This window comes from Alligator mississippiensis, chromosome 8 (assembly GCF_030867095.1).
Source record: "Alligator mississippiensis isolate rAllMis1 chromosome 8, rAllMis1, whole genome shotgun sequence".
Lineage (NCBI taxonomy): Eukaryota > Metazoa > Chordata > Crocodylia > Alligatoridae > Alligator > Alligator mississippiensis.
The window spans coordinates 57,576,808-57,599,118 of record NC_081831.1 but is presented as its reverse complement, the minus strand read 5'-3'; the positions used below and the strand labels follow the sequence as shown (position 1 = coordinate 57,599,118).

At 43.7% G+C, this 22,311-nt stretch overlaps 1 long non-coding RNA gene across 10 annotated transcripts in view; it reads right to left on the bottom strand.

The window, feature by feature from the left end:
* LOC109283272 (uncharacterized) overlaps nucleotides 1-22,311 on the bottom strand; it is a 187,668-nt gene that overhangs the window by 55,719 nt on the left and 109,638 nt on the right. For 8 of the 10 annotated variants that reach the window (XR_009463966.1, XR_009463962.1, XR_009463958.1 and 5 more), the window contains 2 exons: nucleotides 6,826-6,891; nucleotides 1,494-1,547 (listed from right to left, as the gene is read on the bottom strand). The exons of 1 other annotated variant lie outside the window; for it this stretch is intronic. This is a non-coding gene — a long non-coding RNA (uncharacterized LOC109283272). The remainder of the gene's footprint in view (nucleotides 1-1,493; nucleotides 1,548-6,825; nucleotides 6,892-22,311) is intronic. One more of the 10 variants, XR_009463959.1, reaches the window with a different exon arrangement.

Below are 22,311 nucleotides of genomic sequence, written 5' to 3'. Positions count from 1 at the left end.
ACCGTTGTTCTGTGCAGTACTATGTTGAATGCTGCAGGCAATATCATGCTCCTCCTTTAGCTTTGGTTCTATGTTCAGGCCAAATATAACTCATGAATCAAAAATAATGCAAAACACTGGTTCCTTGCTCATTGGAAAGCAATTCTGCAAGGGGTTTTCTATGCTGAACCTGTATAATCCTTAAATCACCAAGATTCCTCAGCCTTTGCAGTTTGAGCTGGGTACAAAGACATCTGAGTTGCTCAGTGTTTTTGCCAGTTGTGAAGAGAGCTTGTAGTCAGCTATAACATCTGCTATAGTCCAAAGCATTTTAAAATATTTCTTCAACAGTAATTCACCACTTTCTGTGTAATGTGATTTTGTTTCTTGCCTGCCCCAGTAACCATATGTATGTTTACATGTCTATAGCTGGAGGAAAAGATCAGGACAAACTCTTATTTACAGTTTCCCCTTTCTGCCGCTTATTTGCCATCTTACAGAATGGTCAGGACAGGTGAAAAGTGCTAGCTACAGTTTGTCTGAGAAGCCTTTTGAGTTTCAAAAATAATTTTTAATTACAGGATCAGTGATTCAGCAGTTAATTTATAATAAGCAAAACTAATAACTAGACAGCACTGTTTATAAACATCTCCTCTCCCAACCTGTGTTCTTTTGCCTGTAAACTAGCGTTTTACTGGTGTGGAGGCAGAAATCGCTGGCATGATTTTCTAAGAGCTACTCCTAAACAGTGAAACCAGTGACTGACATGTTGATTCTGAACCCCATAGCTCCAACACAGCATGGGAGACAAAAAACTTGTTAGCGTATGGATTGACAAATGGGAAAGTGGGAGAGAAAAGGACAAGATTGGTGAACCAGCAACTAGGATTCTGTACCTTCACCATTCCTAATTATATCAATTTTCAACACTAAAAAGGTGATTGAGCAAAGAGAGAGATAAAAAGGGAAGCACGAAGAAAGGTCAGTTTTAGATCTGAGATAAATCAATAGGTCCACTTTAGGAATAGTGTTTATTCTCAGTATGAGTAAAAGTGGCAGAATCTGGCCCTAACTTGCTGTGATTCACTTTCTTTTAGCTGCATATTTTCAATGCCATGCAGTCAGTTCCTGACTCCTACTCATCAGGGCAGACTCAAGAATTTCATTATTTTACCCTTTGCTTCACTTCTCGTTACCACTACTTTGCTCAAAAGGTGGCTAACTTTCAGTGGGCATACAATAGTCTTGTAAGGTGGCCACCTGCTGTGAGTTGGCTTTGTTGGTCAGTTGTTACAACAGGAGATCACTGTTGCTCACAGTAGCTCTACTTTGTTATCAGGCAGCAATGTTTGCTCAGTGGGGGTGGGGGGTCCTGAGAACAATGATCTTGTGAGGCAGTAAATAAAGGATGCAGTAAGAAAATGCAGATTTTTTTGCTGCTACCATATGTTGGAAGTATGTTTTTTATTTCATGTTCAAAACCTTTTAAGAAAATGCCCTCCTGCTCAAAATACCTGGGCTGCTTAATATTCTTAATCCATCCTTTCTGCTTTTGCTTCATTCCCTCACTGCAAAAAAAAAAAAAAAGGTAAGTACCCCTTTGAATGATTTCCTATTAGTGAACCCCTCATAATCCCCCTTGACTTCAATGGGAGTTCTGAGCACCAAATAGTAATAGAATGTAGAATTTCTACTACTATTACCTTGTACCTATGCTATCAAATAACTTTCTTGGAAACATTCTGTAACGTACTTGTTACCCTCAAATGCGTGCATCACTCTCATTAAGAAAAATTAGGCTCAAAGGGCGCATCCAGATGAGTGCACATGTGCCTCTTGCTGCATCTCAAAGCAGTTTGAGACGGGGCAAGAGGCATGCTGGGAACAAAAAACATATGCAGCGTGCGCTCAAAATTTAATAGCTGGAGATCCAGGTATCAAAAAAAAAAAAAAAAAAAAAACCCAGAAAAAAAGCAGGGCAGAGCACAATCCAGAATCATGCCCTGAGGCAACTGGAGGCTTCAGTCCTCCACAAAGACACTCTGGTAGTCAGCCGGAGCATCTCTGTGCCTGCCTCCTGCCCCGGTGCTGCAGCACAGTGCCTGCCTGTGCAGAGCAAATAGTGATATAGGCTGCAGCAACCTGGACCTGGGCTCTAGTCCAGGTAAGTAGGAGATGGGGGCTGGAGATGGGGGGAGGGAAACTAGTGAGGGTGCAGGGGACAAGGTGGGGCAGCTTGGGAGGGGTGGGTTCCCTGCCCGCCCCCTACAGGGCCCACATGCCCCCCCCCGCCCAGCCCCAGCCAATCCCCCCCCACATAGCTCCAGCCCCCCCACATGGTCTACAGCTCCTTGGCAGCAGCAGCAGCCATTGGAGTGTTCAGGGCCTCATAGCACAGCCCCCCCCATACACACAGGACAGGGCAGCAGGGGGCAATGTGGCTCAGCCCCGGCTGCTTGGTACCCAGCACTGCTTTTGCCACATTGTCCAGGCCTGGCATGGCTCAGTGAGGTGCTGTGTGCCTTTTGGCAGCTCTGGGCCACTTGCACTGTCACCTGGGGCCTGCACCACTTGCAGGAACCATGTGTTGTGCCAGGCTGGGTCCTGCATACATGGAAGCAGCCTGGTCTGAAGGTGCATGGGACCCATGCATGCAGGACCTGGCCCAGCAAGACGCATGGTCCCCACAAGTGCCACAGGGCCCCGGGTGACACCCAAGTGGCCTGGAACTGCCCAAAAGCACGTGGCACTGCAATGAGCTGGGCCAGACCCGCACAATATGGCAGAGGCAGCACTGGGTGCCAGGTGGCTGGGGCCAGTCCTTACTGCCCCCTGCTGCCCAACACCATGCAAGGGGACTGTGCTATGAGGTCCCAAGAACCTGGATGGTAGTTACTGCTGCTGGTGAGCTGTTGGCCATGCGGTGAGGGGGAAGGCTGGAGCCATGTGGAGTGGGTGGGGGTGCGTGGCTGGTGCCATGTGGGAGCTGAGGCTGTGCAGGGAGACAGTCCATGTGTTGTGGGGGGGGGGGGTCTGTGCCCCGTGTAGGGGCAAGGCACCCACCCCTCCTGAGCAGCTCCCCACCACAAAGTCTACCCACAATCCACCCACACCTACCCACACATCCCATGCTGCCCAACATCCCTCCACACATCCCCCACACCCTGCTTCTGAAAACCCCACATCCCTCCAGTACATACTCTGTGTGCCCAGCTGCCAGACAGGATGAGACCTGATGGCAGGAGCTGTGGCTGCAGGGGCAGCTGTCCCCACATCCTGGTTAGTGAAGGGGTCAAGGGGAGCTCTAACTGTTCTATGATAAGAAAACTAAAAGCAAACATCAAAACATATAGATATTTAAAATTCATTTTATTATGATGATAGAGACACTGGTAGGCTTCCACATTGCTTTAACCTTGTAAATATATTAATAAAACTTTGCCAAACTGATCTCTCTCTCTCTCTCTCTCTCTCTAGTGGTCTTTTGTTTTATTTGTGGAAGAACATGGATTTTGGGGTATTTTAAAGAGTGAATTGGGGATTTTTTTTTATCAGATATTTTGCAGTTTTTAAATAGGGAACACCAGAATTCCTGCTAGTGAGGCAAGTGGCAGTACTCAGGCAGATAAGCCTGCTCAAGGCTGGCACCCTGGACCCAGGTGGACAGTTCAAAGTAGGCCACCACACTGAGAATATCTCCCAGGCAATAGCTGCCCAGATGGCAAGGCAGCGGCACACATGGCAATAGTACCACAAAAAGGCCAGAGGTGCAGATGCCTCTGCTGTGGCCATGCAGTCCCTATCCAGGTCTGATAGGTGCACAGCCTTAGGGCCACATGCTGTCACAGGTGGCAACAGGTCATAGCCAGGTAGCAGCCACCACTGCTAAACTGCTGATGTGGGTAGAGGGTGCAGGGAACTCTTGGTTAGGGCTGCTTCAGCAGTCCAGCTGGCACAAAGGGTCCCCAAATACTAATTGGCTGGGCCCCAGAAGCTCCTGTCTATTTGTGTCATTCAAGTACTGTGGGCCCTAAGGCCCACCTGGCTAACTAGTAGCCCCTACTGTATGGGGCTAATGGATGAATGACACAACAAAATTCGTGTGACAACAAAGGCAAAAAACAGGACAGGAGTGACACAGGGGTCAAAGGGTCAAAACATGAAAATGACCCCAGAAGCTCCTGACAGCAAGTAGGCCAGGGCAGCTTTTTATACTGCTGGGGCCAGCACCAGGTTCTAGCTCCCCTTGGCTGCAGATAAGGGAGGAGCTGGGTGGGGTTATTTTGCCCCAAGTGGCACAACTTGCCCCACACCAAAGTACATGTCTGGGCACATGTGCTAAGGCAAAAATCCCTGTCTCAAATTTGTGCTGCTCCTATTTGAGCTTCTGCAAGTGCATATGCCTGCATGTGTGAATGCACCCAGGAGGTGAAAGGGCCACCCATTTGGGTCTCTTGAGTTCCTCATTTGACTACAGCTTTCATGATTTTTACATGGTATCCCCTAGACTTTTCTCTGCTTCATCACTTTTAATTGGCCCTTTGTATCTTCCAGTTTTAGTTTAGCTTTTTACTGCATGCTGCAGTATTTGAAAAATATAAAAGATTATATAAAACATGTCTGACAGAAATTAAATTAAAACTGAAACTTAATTTTTCCCAAATCTTTTGATTTTTTACTCAAATATTTGCTTCTTCCCACTCTTCCAAGCTCATTATTTTGATAGTAACTGAGTGCATCTACAAAAGACACTACAAGTGCAGTAGACTAATTTTACTGCACATTAGCATGTCATGGCTAAAGCCATGCTAATGCACAGTAGAATTAGTCTACTGCACATTAAATGTCACCTAAGAGATGTACAGTAGCACTACTGTGCAGTAGCGCTGATTATGGTGCATTAAGTTAGTACAGGTACTAACTTAGAGCACTGTAATTATGGCACATTAATACACATGGAGACGTGGCTGGTGCTGCCAATTGCAAGCCTATTCAGAGTAACATTGTGTGAATGCATTTGATTTTCTCTCCTCCATATTGAGACTCTGCTTTTAGTTTTCCACATAGGTGAAAACCAAAGTTGCTGTTTTGTAGGAAATTATCATTTCCAATTTTTTCCTTTTCAGAATGAAACTAACATTTTTGTATAATACAAATTCAACTGAATTTCCACTAAAACAAAAGCTGAAAAATCATTTTGGTTTGATCGACATTTTTTTTTGTTGTTGCAATTTTGGTTTTCTTGTTTTATATGATTTTGTCAACATAATAGACAAAGATTTCAATACCAAAAGTTGTGTTAAATGGAAAATTTAAACATTCAATTTTGACCTTTGTGGAATATTCTATTCTATTATTTTAAAGTGAAATATTATATATTTTCTACAACATTTTTCACTTTTAATACATTTGTGTTTTCTGATGTAAAACCTTTCTATTGGGAAATTTTCCACTGGTATTTCTAAGTATTTTCACCAATACAATGAAAAAAAGAAGAATTTATCCTTTTCACAGATCTGAAATTACATTATTTCCATTTCCAGAACCAGAAAACCAATGTTATTTAATGAATTTTCAAGATCCTATTAATTTCTGTAGGGTATGAATTTCACTCCAGTTTTGAGAATGTATGAACAATGAGAAAAAGATTTGATTTCTTTTTACCTATTTTTAAATTCCATACAACAATACAATAATTGAAAGTATTTTTGATTGCATTCCTGAAGTTTTGCCCATGTCCACCTTACCTGCAAAAGATCTATTTCTCTCATGTAATGGTCTTTTAATTTTTCATTCAGTTAATTTAGTCCACTGTTCAAAATTATCCATCAGCTTGTCTGTATCCAATTATTACCAGACAATACCTTGCAATTGTAAATGTGGATTGGGTTTGATGTTTGTTTTACTTCTTCATTAACAGTTACTACACACTAAGTAAATTTGTTTCCATGACATGACACATCACTAACGTACGTGAAATATGTAATTGGTTACATCGAACTAGAATTAGGAAATAACATTAGCTGTCTTTATTTATTTACCCAAGTAAAGTTCATACATATCATTAGGTGTTACAATGCTGTGTTTCTTTCTAGCAAAGCTTTAGTATTTTCTTCCGGCTAAATGTAGACATTGGTTCCACATTAATTTATAAGAGCTGGGTAAGATTGAAAAACTCAGTGATCTCCTGAATGTTATCAAACATTCCAGTTACATTGTTTTCCATGCTTGTCTGTAAAAATTAGTAATTCGTATTGGTTTACTGCTTGATCTTGTAGTCAGTGGGAGATTTAGATAACCAAGGAATACAGGTTCAGGAAAATTTGGCCTTTTAGGTTACAATAGACATCATATAATCACACAAATTGCTTTAATTTTGCTATTGTTGTGAACTTTGCCTTCATTAAATTAAAGATTAAATACAGATGGAACCACAATATTCTACAGAAAACTAAAATTAAACTAAAAATGTAACAAAGAATTAGATTTTCTATGTTTTTTTTAACCATCCTATAGAATTCCATAAAGGAGTTCTAATTCTCTATTAAGTTCTATAGGATTATTTGAAATATGGATGGAAAACTTATAATTTCTTTAATAAATACATAGGGGCTTAAACTTAAGGACATAATTCAAAATTTCATTGTTATTATTTTGGATATTGTTGTCCTATGGATGGTACATTTTTATCAATTATTATTTCATCAACCTAGTCAGAAGTTGTTCAGATGTCTTGGAAAAAAATATTGTCTGATTCTCCAACACCATATTACACTTGACATTTTCAGTGTAGCAACACTGAGTGAAGTGCGAAAGAAAGCAATAATTAGCGATGTCTAATCTTACCAGATTCTGGAAGGCAGTGGGCCAGACATTCTCATCGTGGTATCAAACTTGGGGGGTGGGGGGGGGCTGGGAAGAAAGGAGACACGAGAGGTGGTAAATTAAAAAAAAAAACCCCTAACAATTAAGAAATATTTGCATTGACACAAGTTCACTGAAGATTGGTCTAACTATGCTGGAAAATCTGTATATTTTATATCTCAAGAGGAAGTACCAGCATAACTTCAAACAGGGCTTTGCATTGTTTACAACATGTACATGCTTAAGTCCTACTGAAATCAATTGGATGTTAAAGGACATGTCTACAGGTTCATTAATGTGCCATAATTATGGTGCATTAAGTTTAGTATCTGTCATTACAGGTACTAACTTAATGTGCCATAATCGGCGCTACTGTGTATTAATGCCAGCGCACACTTTTTTGTGATGTTTATGCACAGTAGACTAATTCCACTGTGCTTTAGCACATTAGCACAGGTTTTGCTCACTGTGCTAATGCACAGTAGAATTAGTGTGCTGAGCTTGAAGCATCTCATGTAGACACCTCTCCAATTCCATTGTTTTGAATGGTGATAAGGTACAAATGCTTTTTAAAAAATATGTAAATTTGGAATTAGGAACTTTTAAGCATTTGCCACTAACTTAAGGGCTGGTCTCTGTTTTGCAGTATGATCTCTAAAGTATCTCTAATCTCTTGGTTGATGTCTTCACTTGCTATTTCAGTTTAACCCTAATTTGGTGCATAAAAAACTACTATGATCTCAAGCAGAAAGGAAAAAGATTTTTGGAAATAAATAGAAGGAGCTCTTCTAGCTTTGCAGAGAGGCAGTGCCAAGTAAAATCTAGATTTTGGAGTAACGGAAAACAAAGTGCTAGTAGATGAACTCTGTCATCTGTATTTAAGTTCCATGGGTCAGGTTGTCAGCAAGTATGAAAGACTGAGCATTCCATATGGCTCAAATGAACCTAAAGTGTAAGAGACTGTCAGTGGATAGTCTTGCCTCTCGCTGTAACTCCAGGACTAAGCAACTGAGAATCACTCATGACCAACTCCCTGACAGCTCCTTCAGTCTGCTGTCTTTGAGCAGATCTTGTGTAAGGGAGAAATGATTTTCTCTATGTTAAAGGTGTTGGATGGGAACATGGAAGGCAAGGTATTTGGCACAATCAGCATGAAAACTGCAAAAGGTATAAACATTCAAATATGGACTTGGCTATAACCTTGACAATAAAATAGGTCTTTTTGCCATGACAAAAAAAATATGAAAATACATGAAATTTTAAAATTCATTGCCCATAAAACAAGCCCAATCATTGCAAAATTTCTTATCTACTTTACAATGCATCAGAGAGCAAAACTACTAAATTAAGTGTGCCCAGATCTACAGGCAGTATCCAGAAACCAAAGCAGTCTACTGGAAAAAGATACAAGGTAAATAAAGAAAGCAATACTGTTTTAAGACTCTTACCATCAACTTCCTACATCAAGGTCCATCAAATAGTCTCAATGCTGAGTTTAAAAAGCAGCATGGTCTCTCTTGGTACAGAAGGCTAACAGAGGAATTTCATTTCTCCATGACACAAGTACAAAACATCAAATAGGCACCCCCTTCAGCAATAAGATTTTGACAAGACATGGGACCACTCAATCCTATACTTGCTACAGTTTCTGTTTCTGAAGTCTCTATGCCAACAAAATTGTGCAAGTAAGGGATGTTCATTTTAGGCCTGATCTTTGACCTCAAGAAGTCAATCAGAGCTTTTCCACTGACTTCCAGAGACTTTTAGTCCCAATTGTTTCTGTTTGCAACAAGGGCATATGAAACACTATAACTTAAACATTTATAGTTGTATCACCTGAAATAACAAGAAATGATTGTCACTTACTATTTATTTCTATCCTTCCACTTTATGTTAATCACAATTGTTTCTGAACACCTGGCAATATACTATTGCAACACCGCTATAATGCCAGGGGGTGCAAAGTGCAGCACACGTATCACAAGTGGCATGGGCAGCCTCTGTGTGTGGCATAGGGCAGATGGGGAAAGGAGGCAGGTAGCACAGCAGCAGATAGGGCAAGGAGCAGAAAACAGAGCATCAGGGAGTCCACAGCAGGGAGCCCACAGCAAAGAGTAGGAAACAGAAATAGATCAAACAGGGAGCACAGGGCAGGAAGCAGAGAGCAAAGTGACGGAACAGGCAGAAAAGGGAACTGGAGTGGCACCTGGGGAGAGCATGGGGCTTAATTTGTAGCATGCCTGCAAAAAGGTTGGCCCCCACAGCTATAACACAAAGTTCCCATCCTACTTAGAGATATGCACTTCAGATTGTTTTAGTCTTCTCTTTTACCAAATGCAGCACAATATATCCATCTTCCAAATGGAAGGTGATGAGTTTTAGGCATCACTGTTTTCCTAGTTACTTTATTTTCTTCTCATTTGATTTTTTTTTATTTATTTATAAATAGTAACAATTTGATTTTACTTAGTACTTGTGACATTGGTTCAATGATTCTTAAGATGAAAACATTTTCTTTCCTGTTTAGATTTTAATTTTTGCTGCTGCTGTTACATAAATGAAAGAAAACACAATTAGATGCACTCAGAGTCACACTAAACAATGCAACTGCTTCCCAAACTGCATGACAAGCAATAATTGTGGGATGGAAACCTATAACTGGACAGCAGAACAACTTTAAATTAATAGTTAATAGAATGAATGAAAGGGCCAGATTCTTGTCAATTGTCATAGTTCAAATGAAATCAATGCCACTATGACAATTTACACAAGCTGAAAATCTAGACCAAGCAAATAAAGTTAGAATAATGACAGGAATTTCAGTTCTGGAAACTGGTCAAGCTCTTTCATTCTCCGATCCCTATCTTCTCTTTCTCCTGGGTATACATCCAGGCAGCAGCTTGAACAGATGTTGACAGGCTGACAGAGTCAGGGTAACTTACTAGCTTCACTGACATTCATTTTCAGGCCATGGTGCCAGAATGCACAGCAGTTATAAACAATTGCAGAGGGCTTTTTCATTCTAGTTTTTAAAAGTTTTAAGCAGGCTCATTTAAATTTGAGGGGGGGAGGGCTGTAAAGTGACTGAGAGAATTTAAAATTTCTTTTTAAAAAAGGTAAGAGGAGATGGCAGGGAGTATTATAATATCTGAGAGCGGGAAGTAACTGAGAAGCAAAAGCTTTAGATGAGAAAAAGAATAAAGGCCAGCTTTTCTCCAAACATTTTACAGATATAAGGCCACTTTGGAGTCAATTATTTACAAAGCTCAGGGTACATGGAACATTTGGTTTTGGTACAGTAAAGCGGCAACAACTAACATTCACAGTCAAGTAGAGACAGCCTTAGAGCCACCTGGCTCTTAGCATAATTATTTCTATCTGGAAAACTAATTTAGCAGCAACACACTTCTTCTAAAAGGTATGTATTGCTGATGTTACCTTAGTCTTTAGAAGTCTCCAACCATTATACTACAACCTCTTCTTTGAAAGGAACATGTTTTACTCCACGAGCTTATTCCAGTCATCTATTATCAGGAAATATGATTTGTAATGTGCAGCATTATACAAACTGTTAATTTGTATTATATAGCACCAAATTTCAGAAGGACATTCATGCTGGGAGAATAGAGAGGTATCAGCTGTCAGGGCATTCTTGATGAGGGCCCTTCAATTTTGGAACTTGATTCCAATGCTTGATCCAAAATGGTCTGAAGCAGACCCAACTTGTTGCCTTTCTGGACCAGCTAATTTCTGGGCCAGCTAAACCTGATTTCTGAGAAAAGTGAGGGCTCAGTTAAGAGACTATCTTCCTTATGTCAGAAACAAGAGAAAGATTAAGGAAAGTGTGGGCCTCCTACTGAATGGGGAAGGCAACCTAGTGACAGATGGGGAGGAAAAGGCTGAAGTACGCAACACCTTTTTCACCTCAGTCTTCAAAAGCAAGGTCAACTCCCAGACTACTGTACCTGGCAGCCCAGTTTGGGGAGAAGGTGAGCAGCCAACAGTGCTGAAAGAACAGGTCTGGCCACTTGTACATGTGACGTTAGGCAAGTTGGATGTATACAAGTCCATGACAACTAGGAGTGGTTCCAGATGACTGGAAAAGGGAAAATGTAGTGCCTATCTTTAAGAGAGGAAAGGAGGAAAATCCAGGGTTTACCTAAGTCACTGAAAAAATCATGGAGCATGTCCTCAAGGAATCCATTTCTAAGCACTCGGAGGAGAAAAAAGTGGTTAGGAACAGTCAGCATGTACTCACCAAGGGAAAGTTATCCCCGATGAGCCTAGTTGCCTTCAATGACAAGATGACTGGTTCTATGGATGTGGGGAGAGCAGTGGACATGATATACCTTGACTTTAACAAGACTTTTGATACAGTTTCCCACAACATTCTCACAAGCAAATTAAGGAAGTATGGGTTGGATGAATGGACAGTAAGGTAGATAGAAAACTGGCTGGATTTTCAGGCTTAAAGGGTAGTAAACAATGGCTTGATGCCTGGTAGGCCTGTGCGAAGCAGCTAGTATTCGCTTCAGATTCGGTCGATTTGGGGGAAAGCGATAGTTTCATAGTTTCACAGTTGGTAGGGTCGGAAGGGACCTGAGCAGATCGTCAAGTCCGACCCCCTGCCACAGGCAGGAAAGAATGCTTGGGTCAAATGACCCTGGAAAGGTGTCTATCTAGCCTCATTCCAGGGTAGGAGTGAGCACAACTTCCCTTGGAAGTTGGTTCCAGATCCTACCTGCCCTGACTGTGAAGTAGTGCTTCCTGATATCTAGCCTGAATCTACTCTCAGTCAACTTATGGCCGTTATTCCTTGTTACTCCCAGCAGTGCTCGGGAGAACAGGGACTTTCCCATTGCCTACTGGTCTCCCTTGGCCAGTTTACAGACAACCACCAGATGCCCTCTCAGCCTTCTCTTGTGGAGGCTGAACAGGTTCAGGTCCCGTAGCCTCTCCTTGTAGGGCGTGCCCTGCTGACCCCTGATTATGCACGTGGCCCTCCTCTGGACCTTCTCAATGTTGTTCACATCACTCCTGAGGTGTGGCACCCAGAACGGGATGCAGTACTCCAACTGCGGTCTGACCAGTGTCACATAGATGGGGAGGATCACTTCCTTGGACCTGCTCGTGATGCATCTGTGGATGCATGACAAGGTGCATTAGCCTTCCTGACTGCATCCCTACATTGGCAGCCCATGTTCATGTTGAAGTCTATAATGACTCCAAGATCCTTTTCTGCCTCTGTGCTGATGATATTATTCGGTGATATGATTCAGTGATTTGAATCACTGTCCCAAATTGATTCAGCCAAATCTGATTCGGAGATTTGGCTGCCACCAAATCAGCTGAATCTCTGAATTGAACAGGCTTCATTCCCTGCCTGCTCTTCCAGCCCCGTCAATGGCTGCCCCACCCAGCCCCAGAGTCCCAGCGCTTGAAAAAAAAAATCTGCACTCACCAGCTCCTGCCATGTGTGGGGGTGATCCCCACTGCCCTGTGCTGCATGGGGGGGGGGGCTCTGCCACAACCCCCCAGAAGCCTTGACAGCTACTGCAACAGCCAGTGAATGCATGGCTTTTATTTTTTAAATGCCAGGATGCTGGGGCAGGGCGGGGCAGCCTTTGATAGGGCTGGGAGAGCAGGTGGGGGATGGGGGCTCATGGCAGAGCCCCCCCACACAGTGCAGGGAAGTGGAAGGCAGTGGGAATTGCCCCCCCCCCCCAACCTGGCAGAAGCCAGTGAGTGCAGGGCTTTTTTTAATTTAATTTTAATGCCGGGATGCTGGGGCTGGGCAGGGCAGCCATTGATGGGGCTGGGAGAGGGGGTGGGTGTGGGAAGGCACTCAGGAGGGCTGGGGGAACAAGCAGGGGATGGGAAGTGGTGGGATTCCCCCCATGGTCTCCTCCCCGCTTCTCCAGCTCCCCCCCCCCCCGTGTACCAGCATGGAGCCTGGGTCCAACTCCCTGCAGTGGCAAGCAGGGACTGCCCAAATCTCCAAACCTCCTTGAGGTCTCCTCCAAATTGATTCAGAGGCTTTGAATTGATTCAGACCTTTTTATTAGTCTCCCAATTTGATTCAGATTTGGAGATTCGGACGCCGAATCAGGCCAAATCTCTTCCAAGTAGAATCAGCCACCAAAGCTTTGCATAGCCCTAATGTCTAGTTGGCACCCAGTATTGAGTGGAGGGCCATAGAGTTTGGTCCTGGGACCAGTTTTGCTCAACATCTGGAAGATGGGATGGAGTACACCCTGAAGAAGTTTGTAGATGTACATCAAGCTGGATGGAATAGATACTTTGAAAGGTAGGGCTAGGATTCAGAGAGAGACAGACAAACTAGAGGATAAGACCAAATGAGATCTCATGAGGTTCAATAAGAACAAGTGCAAAATCTTGCACTTAGGATGGAACAATCCCATTCACTGCTACAGGCTGGGAGCTGACTGGCTAAGCAGCAGCTCTGCAGAATAGAACTTGTTGGTTACAGTGGACAATAAGCTGCATATGAGCCAACAGTGAAGAAGGCTAATGGCATGCCAGGCTGCACTACTAGGAGTATTGGGAGCAGAATGAGGTAAATGATTATTCCCCTCTATTCAGCACTGGTAAGGCCACATCTGGAGTACTGTGTCCAGTTTTGGGCCCCCCACTACAGAAAGGATGTAGGCAAATTGGAGAATCTAGTGCAGTGCACAAAAAAAAGGTTAGAAGGCTGGGGAACATGACTTCTGAGGAGAGGATGAGGGAATTAGGCTAATTTGTTCTGGAGAAGAGAAGGTTAAGGGGAGATTTAAAGCAGCCTTCAAGTACCTGAATGGTGCTTCGATAGGGGATGTAGCTAGACTGTTCTCAGTGATGGCAGATGACAGAACAAGGAGCAATGGTCTCAAGTTTCAGCAAGGGAAGTTTAGGTTAGATATTAGGAAAAAACTTTCTTACTAGGAGGACAGTAAAGCACTAGAACAGGCTACCCAGAGAAGTTATGGAATCTCCATCCTTATTGGTTTTTAAGACTCAGAAGACAAAGCCTTGGATAGTGTGATATAGTTGGGGATGGCCCTGCTTTGAACAAGAGGTTGGATTAGATCGGGGTGGGCAAAATACAGCCCATGGGCTGGATATGGCCTGGCAGGCCATTCTATCTGGCCTGTGGGACCCCTAAAAATTTAGAAAATGTATATTTATTTATCTGCTTCTGGCTGCCTGTCATAGATGACAGGAATATGGAGCAGTAGGACCCAGGGGGAGCCAACAGGAGTCACCAGCAAGGCCAGCCTGGCCCCTCCCACCCCCACTTTCACTGCTTCCCTGGACGCTGCTGGCTGCTCCAGCACTACGTAGCCCTCAGCTGCATCACTGGACTGCGGGAGCACAGGACCACATGGGCACCACAGAGGGGTGTGTGTGTTCATAGGGTGAGTCCCACATGCACACTTCACCATACACATGCACCCACAGCCCCCTTAAACTGCCATACACGCAGACTCCCATATCCACACCACCTCATACACCCCAGCCACCCATCCCCACAAACCCCCCACCCACCCACACCCCACATATCCACACATGCCCATATGCTCCCTCACCCCACACCCCTCCACAAACACACCCGCAGCCCCCCACAAACTTATACCCACACCAATGCCACCCAAGGCCTCCACAATATACAAGTGTAAGACTTCATTTTAAGCTATTGTGCAATCACCTCTGTGTACCACTACACAAACATGTAAATCAGGACAAAAATATTTTTTGAACTAAAATTAATGTTGTTTGATTTTTAGAACATAATTTGGTATTTTTCTGGTTCTGAGATGGCAAAACCCCTTGCTGAAAGGAGTATTTCTGGGGGCAAGGGGAGGGACTTCTGGTGGCAAAAGTTAGGGGTTAGGAGGCGGGATTTCTGGTCACAATATGGTGACCAGGGGGAACCTGTCAAGGGGCAGGGCTACCAACATGGCCCTTGGCCACTTGCCAAAACTCAGTAAATGGCCCTCCACCCAAACTAATTGCCTACCCCGGGACTAAATGACCTCCTGAGGTCCCATCCAACCTTAATTTTCTATGAATCTATGATCTGGTATAAGGCAATGTGGGGTATAGTAAAAGCGCTATCTGGCATCTTACAAGCTGGCATGCTCCACTAACCGGCATGCTGGCCAGTACGATAAAGCGAAACCAGAAGTGCCCACCGTGGCACTTCTGGTTTCTCCGAGCCCCCACAGCCTAGGGCAAAGCAGCCTGCACTGCCGAGCCCCCACAGCCCAGGGCCATAACAGGCTGCGCAGGGCCATACGGGTCTGCCTCCCTGTCCCACGGGGCCCGCAGGGCCCGCGGGACAGGTGGCAAAGTGGCAGAAGGGGCAGCAATGCCACAGGGGGCATGGAGGGATGCCTCAGACATGGCAGAAGCAGCAGTAGCCAGGGCCACTCAGTTAACCAGCATATTTTGTTATCCGGCATCCCCCAGCAATGGGGGATGCCGGATAACAGAGCTTTTACTGTATTAGGGTTTTGGGGGTTATTTTTTGTTTTTGATTTGGCGGGGGTTGTTGTTTTTTTAAGATGGCTGTTTTTTAAAGTACAAGTAGAAGTGTATGAAACTAAAGAAAAGCAAGGGGAGAGCTTTGTATAGACTAATTGGGGGTGAGCCAGCTATGTGCATCACATATAAGATCACCTTAGGGTATTTACAAAACTTAGCATAAGTATTTCTTAAAACAATAAACAGGACAATCACAAAAGACAGCCATGCCCACAATGACATTGATAGGCCCTGCTTTTCTTAGTCTGTTATGTCCTTTTTCTTTTCAGGTTAGGCAGATATTCCCAAAAGATTCTGACAAATATGCTGCTATGCTTTCCAGTGGGGAAAACTCAGTTGAGAGACACAGGGAGTATGAAGGGTACAAGGAGGAGCTATGCTGTCAGTCATGAGTAAATCCAAGATTTATTAAAGGGGGCTGTGGCACACCACCCCTTAGATGTGGTGAGGCATGGCTAGAACTGCAAGGTTAGCAGGGGACACTGGGGAACCAGGCAGGGAACAGATGCACAAAGGAGTGGGGGGGTTGCCTCTGCCACTGCTGCTGCTGACCTGGGGTGGAGGAGCAGAGGGAAGGGCCAGAGATACTTTTGCCCTGCTCTAGCTGGGGGCTGTGGGAAAATTGTGTGATAAGCTAGTCTCTGCTGGGGACAGCAGTGGTGATGCACAGGCCTTCCTTACAGCACCTGCTACCTGCCCACTCTTTCTCCCCTTGTCCTCCCCACTAGCCAGTAACAGACAATGGAAGGAGAAACCTGAATGTCATTGCCACTGTCCACGGCTGAGCTGAGCTCCCTTCACAGCCACTCCCTTCAGTATGCGGCAGAGTGAGTCAGAAGCGACTCTGGCACTCCCTCCATGCCCACATCAGGCAGTGGATTCCTTCTTCCAGCATCTGCTCCCAACCAGCTGGGGATATCTATAGAGGAGGAGTGGTCAGCAAGCAGGCACTGGAAGGAGAAACATGCACACTCACTGCTGTCCCTGGCCATGCCTGGCACCCACAAAGGCACAGTCTGTGGAGAGAGCCACAGAAGTTTCATAGTAGCTAGGGTCAGAAGGGACCCGAACAGATCATCTAGCCTGACCCCCTGCCATATGAATGCTGGGTTCACAAGACCCCAGACAGGTGATCATCTAACCGCTTTTTGAATTTACCCAAGGTAGGAGTGAGGACCACTTCCCTAGGAAGTTGGTTCCAGATTCTGGCCACCCTAACTGTAAAATATTGCCTGCTGATCTCTAACCTAAACCTATTCTCCATCAGCTTATTACCGTTGTTCCTTGTCACTCCAAGTGGTGCTGGGGAGAAAAGGGCTCTTCCTATTTGCTGATGATCTCCCCCAATGAGTTTGTCCGCAGCCACCAGGTCCCCCCTCAGCCTCCTCTTGCCAAGGCTGAACAGGTTCAGGTCCCTCAGTCTCTCCTCGTAGGGCCTGTCCTGCTGCCCTCTCACCAAGCGGGTGGCCCTCCTCTGAACCCTCTCCAGGCTGGCCACATCCTTTTTTAAGTATCTCTGGGGTTCTCTCTGTGCCTAGATTACTGGAAAACAGTGGTGGAAGAGGGGTGCCTCCACACCACTGCACACCCCTGGGATCTGCCCCTTCTGTCAGTCCATCAGAAGACTAAAACTTTTTGACAATAATGTAGTCTGTGAAACATTTTCTTCTTTCATCTTAAAGCTAAATCCAAGTCTATTTTCTAGCATTTAAGAATGTGGTGATTCCAAAACTTGTCTTGGCACCTGACCTGTATATTCAAGGGCCATCTATCATCATAACATTCACTTCTATGTGCAGCCCTTGCCAGTATGCCTTGGTGCTAATCTGTAAAAAATACTGACAATAACAACAAAGGCCTGTTTTTTCCTTCTTCCTTTCTGGTACCTAAGCCTGAAAACAAATAAAAAAGAACAAAAGCTCTTTTAGAGCTAATAAGAATTATAGTATTTACAGCAGGTGATACCAGCCATATCAGATTAATTTTAGTAGTGCTCAATGAAACAACAAGCTATTAGTAGGAATGTTACTGTTAATTATTGCCAATGGATATAGGCCACACTCTTATTCTTACAGCCACCTTCCTTTAGACTTTCCTTACAAAAGTCTAGGGAATATTTTTCTCTACAAAAGTCTGTTCCGTGGAAAGGCCATTTTATTGGAAGTACATATTTATTGAAAAATAACTGCAAACTATTAATGATAAAGTAATGCTCAGTTTAACAGTAGCAAGAGAAACGTTTAGAAAATGAAGAGAGAAAGCAAAATTCCACCTTCAGACACTGATGTGTAGTTCTCTTTTAATGTTAGAATTCGCCACTTAGCATTTTTATACTATTCATGAATGAACTCACTAATTCTATGAGAAATTTCCATCTTTAGCTTGTGTAGTTTTAGAAGAATTTATTTCACCCATTTCTTAAACTAAGTTCCAAGATTAGGAAAGAAGTTAAAGAAGTGCTTTAAATCAAGTCATTTTTTTTTCATGTCCCATTTTCCCCCCCAAATTCCCTTAAAAATATTTAATTATAGTACATATGCAAGAACCTGTTAATATTGATGATGTCAGACAGTGTTGGAATTGAAAGACTGACTTTACATTGTTGTTTGTACCTATGATTGAATTGAATCATTTTGGAAAGATTATAGAAAATGCATTCTATGATCCTATATGCCCCTGGAGACCCTATGGAAATGAAATGATGCATCTTGTAAAGTTATCTTGTCAAGAAAAATTGTGCTAGGTAAATAAAAAAATAAGCATAGTATGTGATTTCACTGTGCGCTGTTGACATCTGCTTCTCTGATTTAAAAGCTGCTACTATGAATATCATGGGTTGCTAATGTAAATTATGGTGAAATCATAGGTCAGTCACATAACAATAAATATTAGCATAGGTTTATTAAGGCCAGGAGTGGCTGAAAATTTAACTAGAATTATGATTTTACTCTCAAATGGTGGGATGTTGAAAACCCATTGAGCACTACTGCTTTGAAATGTAATTTCCAGATTTTTTCTAAAAATCTGTATAAGAAGTAATTTTAATCTGTTTAGGCTTCTTTGTTATGTTGCATTAATTTGTTGACTATCAGCTTCCACAGGATTGGTACCTAGCAGCTGCCAAACTGGATAAGACTAAAGGCCAATCTATGCAGTACCCATTACAGGCAGTAGTAAAGTTGCTTCACAAGACGTTTGCAAGGGGGATGCACTTTACAGTGCCTTGGGATTCTGTGCTCTGATACAAAAAAAATGGCTACCAGTGATCAATGGTAAGCTGCTTCCATCTTAACCAGCAAAATAAAGTGCTCTCAAAATACATTAATGTGATAGCTGCTACATTACATTTGAAGTAAGGCTGGTCAAAACAATAGGATGTAAATTGATTTTTTTTTTTAAAGCCCTGAAACTTATGCAGCTGTTCATGGCACTGTTGAATTGTCACTGACACTCAAGAAGGAGCTGTAGTTTGACTAGGCTACAACTTTAACTTAACTCATCTAGGAGCTACTGCACAAGTAGGTCATCCATCCTTCCTTACATCGGCAATGCGTAAGGGGTGTGCACGGGTGCATGTGCATCCCCTGGGCTTGGTGGTGCACCCCCTACAAAAAGTGCTGCCAACGCTGCCAGCGATGCCTGCGCGCGGTTGCCGCTCGCCACCTTCCCCCCACATCACCACCAACACCACCAGTGGCATCTGCAGGCAGTCCCCATTCGCTGCTGGCTGCCACCGCCTCTGCTGCCAGTGTCTGCGAGTGGTCGTTGACCGCTGGTTGGTGCTCGCCACCACGTTCCTGCTGCCGTCACTGCCACCGCCACTGCCACCTGCTGGCAGTTGCTGTGTCCCCCCAGCCTCCGGGAGCATGCGGTATTCATGCTTCCTTAATCGTGTTCATGAGCTATAGTTCTGCTATAACTGTTCACTTCCTCATGCCTGTTCCTAGCCTGAAGGTTGAGGGTGGAGAATGGGATTGTCTCCTCAGTGTATCAGATATTAGGGTCCTTGAATCTTTTCCCCAACTTCCTTAGTGGATGCCTTTTCCCTTAATCTATTACCATGTCTTGCTTATTAAAAAAACAAGACTTGTAAACAAGGACCTGCATAGTATACCCTGCCAAGTTGCAATAATTTGAAACTTTCCTCCTGTTCACTGGGTCCCTAAAGAGACTTCTGGAAGATGAAAAGAAACATCCTGGTTTGGCCAGTCTAGCAATAAGGGAAAACTCATTCCCAACAACAGAAGAGAAATTAGCACAACATCGACAACAGACCCAAAAAACCTAGCCCTATGATGACCCTAAAGATGAACGATGATGGTTTCTGTTTATATTTGTGCCTGGAATTCTCTATTACAGGTGTTAACAGAGCTCCTGTCTCTCCTCCTGTGCACAACTCTCCCTTAAGCCATGATGATATCCTGGATTTTCTGAGGGTGTCCCATTAAAGGTAGAACAGTCATTTTTCCCCTGTGGTTTCACACGCTGATCTATGCCTCTGAGGCCATAGAGTGTTTTTGTTGCAAACATCATAAGGGTTGTGCCTACATAATCCAGATCTCAATTTGATCCAGCTGTTTAAAGTCGAAGACTACCACACTGAAATATTCTTAGTGGTGGTAGCGTGGGGATGATTGGTGTTGGGGATGCCTGATAGCCAATGAACAAGTCGGGGTTCAGATTGTGAAATCATATCCTTTAGTTACTATAACACTTTAAAAAGATTCCCACTCAGAAGTGATAAATCCTAGGATGCTATCACCAAGTGGAAATTGACTATTCAGTGACATTAACATCCTCACTGGAATTGATGCCTGTTAGAGACGCACTTTGCTGAAAAGCCTGTTTTATAAAAGACTTTCCACTCTAAGATTATCCACATGTTTTCTTCTTGTTTTCCTGTAATGCCTGCAACTACTCACTGATGGGTAGTTCATAGATGACTAGGCACATTCTATCTGTTGTCAAAGCCTGAACCTGTACATACAAAGGAAATGAAATACACAAAGAGTATTTTAACATAGTTAAATAAAAAATAGGTTATAAATAATATAACCTTGTACAACAACAAGCTAAATGATGATGCCAAACAAGAGATAAAAGCTCAGAAAGGGAATAGCATCTAACACATTAGATATTAAGGACCTGATCCTGAAAATCCCCCAAGTATTGAATCCTGTAGGGATTTGGCATGTGTGTTTGCACATAGTCTATGGAATATAACTGTATATGTAATACACATGAAAAATGCGATGCATGAATCTTCTACATGATAAATATCCCTTTCCCTATCTATGTTGTATAAATATAGCCCACCAAATATAGACAAGGTCATAATTATTTAATTAGATATTGTGATAGCTTTTTTCATTCTTGTTCCAAAAGAGAACAGGTAAGAGTATCTCTTTTTAAAACTTACACAACTAGTAGTTATCAGAATCTTTGAGGTCAAGGGTATTCTTATGAAGAGCTAGGTAAAGATGTTACAAATACTATGCATTAAGCAGGCAGAAAGTGCTGTAAAGCTGAAACAGAACATGTTCATGGCTCTTAGAGTATTTAAAAATGGTAGATCACGCTAAGTTAACCCTGGATGGATGTGTACTAACCTAAAGTGTTTTCTCTTAGTGCTCTTTATCGAATGTCTGTACCAGATCCCATCAAGAGGTAACTTAGAGTGCGATCGCTGCCATCCCAGGCAGCATTGTGCAGGGCTCTGCTCTAGGCTCAGATACAGCTTGCCTATTCTCCCAGAGCCTGGGATGGCCCCATCACCCTGGCTGTTGCTGACCCTAGTCAGTGACAGCCTCTGGTTCCAGCCCAGTGCATAGCCTGGCCCGGGGGACAGTGGGGGACGGCAAGGGAGGGGATGAAGGAAGAGGGGTTTCTGCCCCTGCATCCCCAGCCCCATAGCACATCACTACTTGATAGGGGGGCCTGCAGGGGAAGGGCTCTGCTGTCTGTTCCCCCACAGCAGGCCAGGCAGCAGGATGCTACTGCTTGGTGGGGGGGCTGCAGGGGATCAGCTCCAGGGTCCCTCTCCCTGCAGCTGTCTCTGCCAGTCCCTCCACAGAACCATCCAAGTGGGGGACTGTGGGAAGAGGGGTCTGGGGTCTCTCTCCCTGCAGCAGCCTGGGCCAGGCAGCAGCATGCTGCTGTCTGGCCAGGGGAGCCACAGGGCAAGGGTCCAGAGTCTCTTCCCATACCCCCCAGCTAGTGCTGACAGTCACAGCTGGTGGGGGGCAGGGCTGGGGAGAGGGGCCACTCTGGCAGCCTCCTGAGGGGCATGTGGGAGTGCCCGCACTAGCCTGCAGTGGCCAGTACAGGCAGGCTCTGAGCCACACAACGGAACAGAGAATGCTTGTTCGGTTACCTTGTGCTTTAATTTATCGTGCTTTAAGTAAAGAGCAATAGTTAAAACGCTTCTGCCAGGGGCTTTTTGAACATCTGTACTTAGCAATAGAGATCCAAGTTGCTTTGTTGAAAAGAAGATTAATAGATTATAATGCTGGATTTAAAACTCTGGACAACCCTTATACTCTTCCTACACATGCATCTCCAACACTTTAGATAACACTTTCTTCCCCCTTTGAAATAAATAGGTTTTTTATGAGCCAGTCTGTTTAAGACATGTATAAGGGTAACATTTTATCCTTAAAAGTTTTATAAATTTAGTCTGGATCTGATGGCCCATATTGATCACCTGAGTGCATTAATTAGAATAAATAAAAATCTCTGATGAAATATCCTTGATATTGTGGCTGTTCTTGCTGTTTTCAAAGCCTCCCTAATAACCATGACCAGTTTTACCATGGCTTAACTCATTTGTGGATTGACTACATAATCCTTGTTTTTAAACCTTGGGAAACGGTTATTGATGCCCCTGGCAACCTTTTACTCTAAATAAGCATAAGAAAGGGT